We start from the raw sequence: 2,640 nt of genomic DNA on the forward strand, positions 1-2,640 counted from the left end.
GGGGGGGGGGGGGGGGGAAGCTTGCTGCCGCTTCCTCCTGCCCGTCAAAGATGTTGGGGAGCAGCTCCCAGAAGCAGTTGTGCCCGAGTGAGTCTGTGTGTAGTCCCTAGAGGCTGCAGCCCCTCCCCTGTAGCAGGGCAGGGCAGGGCAGATGCTGGCCCAGGGCTCTGCACCCTCAGGCCAGGACTAGGTATGTTATCGGTTAACTGTTTAACCGATATAATTAGAGGAGAATAAACAGATAATTTTTAAACAATATTTACATCTCCAGCACAGGCCAGGGGTTGAGCACCCCTGCTATAGAGAATATTTGATAAGTCACAGCTTGTGATGTGATGTCCCAACTACTGTTGTTCAAAGAATCAGTACTGAACCACATGCACAGTGCTCTTGACAGTTAAGCCACCTCTATATTAAAGCTTGGCTTGACCAGGAAGCATGTACATTAGCAATTTTAAAGCTGCTGACTTCAGCAAGGCACTTAAGAAACTGGAAATACTGAAATCCTTGTAACTGGCACTACCAAAGTTCAATAGTTGTGAAGCCAACATCAGATGTGGAGGTAAAGAAAGAAGGAGAAGAAAGCAAAATATAATGAAATTGGTTTGGCATTAGATACAGAAATGCGTGAGGGCTTTGTTCTACGCCTATGAGATAAAGAGCCAAATTCCTTTTGGTTTGATGTAAAACAATAGTGCCCAACCTTATCCTGTGGGATAGATGAGTGGCACAGGGTCAGTCCACAGACCAGATCCAATCTGCAGGCCCAATCCAGAGCATGGGACTAGCCCAGCCAAGGCCCAATACAGTGTAGGTGGCTGTAACAGGGAACCCTAACCCTGTTACTAAGAGACAGGGGGTCCCTTTTAAGTCCAGAACCTTACAGTCACAGCCAGCCGGTCAAGTAGGGGTTAAGGCTCATGCCCTGCCAGTCGGTCAGGTGACATGAAGAGGAAGTCCAGGATCCTACAAATGGTGAGTGCAGAAGGCCAGAGGGGCAGCAGGGAGGTGGACTCCTAATGACTATGGTGCTGGGGCTGTACGTTCTGTCAGAAGACTACACTATGCCCAGAGCCATCATCATGATCACCTAAGGTAAGCGGGCATGTTGCCTCCCTTGTTTAATGTTAACAACTGGTGGTTTAGGTTAGGCTATTTTAGGGAAGGAGGAGGCCTCACTGGGGCCCACTGCAGTGTGGGGACCCTAGCACCAGAAAGGATGCAGCATTTTTGGGTGCACTGACCCTGGTGCCAGAGAGGGGCAAGAGCCTGAGTGAAGTGTTCCCCCCCCCCTTTTTTAAGAGCTAGAACCTGGGAGTCAAATCCTGATTAGTGGGGGCTTTTTTCCTTTTTTTGACTGACAGGCCTAGCTAGAGAGAGAAAAAAGGGGTAGGCCCACAGTGACCTAGACCCCAACAAAAACAGGAATTTTCAGATACCATTTACAAGGCTTGGGCTGTGGTGTAGGGAAAGAATGGAGCTGCAGATAGTGTCCCCTGGCATCAGGGCAGAAAATGGGAAGCCTCCCGCTTAACTACATTATTTAACTAACTACCAAAAAGGCATGGCAGGAAAAAAGGTGGGCAGTTAGCCCAGAAACAGGCAGGTGGGTCACAGTTAAATTGGCCCTGAGAAGAACCCTGTTACCATGGCCAGCCTAGCCAGATTAGGTCCCAGCTCCATGTGCCAGATTGGTCTCTGGCACCAGCTGAATCCACAAGACTGGGCCCTGTGCCAGATGGTGCAGGATTATGGTATCTGGCCTATGGCTGCTTGGAAATTTAGTAGTGCAGGGTGGGGAACAGTGACTGTTAATTGCTACCACTCCCCCACTGCCAAGTTTCCAGACCACTGGGGAGCCCTGCGGGCCACCAGATGATGTATCTTTGCAGATTGTATCTGGCCCATGGGCCAAGCTTTCCTAGAACACTGCTGATGCAGGATTTGGGACTGAGAAAATAACAAGAAACATGCACCAAGAGAAATTAGGTTAATCTAATAATTTATAATACAAATTACTACAGTATCTAGCTATCTACTAGATTGCTTTCTACCACCATCACACCCATAATCTAGTTTCTTCCCTTCTCTTCTGTGGTGAGGTAGGTGGCAATGCATCAGATTTCATAGACATCAGGGCTGGAAGGGACCTCAGAAGATCATAGAGTCCAGCCCCCTGCCCAAAGGGCAAGAAGTCAGCTGGGGTCATAGGACCCCAGCAAGATAAGCATCCAATTTGCTCTTGAAGGTGTTCAATGTAGGTGCTTGAGTCGCCTCCAATGGCAGGCTGTTCCAGACCTCGGGGGCTCAGACAATATTCTTCCTTATGTCCAGTCTGAAACAGTCTTGCAGTAGTTTATGACCGTTTGACCTCATCAGCCCTTGGGGAGCTCTGGTGAACAAGCATTCCCCCAGATACTGGTGGTCACACCTGATAAACTTACAGGTGGCCATCAGATCACCCCTGAGCCTGTGCTTTTCCAGGCTAAAGAGCCCCATGGCTCTCAGCCTGTTGTTGTAAGGTCTGCTTTCCTGACCTCTGATCATGTGTGTGGCTCTTCTCTGGACTCTCTCAAGCTTTTCCACATCCTTTTTGAATTGTGGAGCCCAAAACTGGACGAAACACTCCAGCTGCGGCCT

At 49.2% G+C, this 2,640-nt stretch overlaps 1 protein-coding gene across 1 annotated transcript in view; it reads right to left on the reverse strand.

The window, feature by feature from the left end:
* The window catches only part of KIAA0391 (KIAA0391 ortholog), a 148,827-nt gene that overhangs the window by 132,552 nt on the left and 13,635 nt on the right, over positions 1-2,640 (reverse strand). The gene's annotated exons all lie outside the window — the stretch shown is intronic.

Source organism: Gavialis gangeticus, unplaced genomic scaffold (genome assembly GCF_001723915.1).
Source record: "Gavialis gangeticus isolate Ggan-Ray unplaced genomic scaffold, GavGan_comp1, whole genome shotgun sequence".
Lineage (NCBI taxonomy): Eukaryota > Metazoa > Chordata > Crocodylia > Gavialidae > Gavialis > Gavialis gangeticus.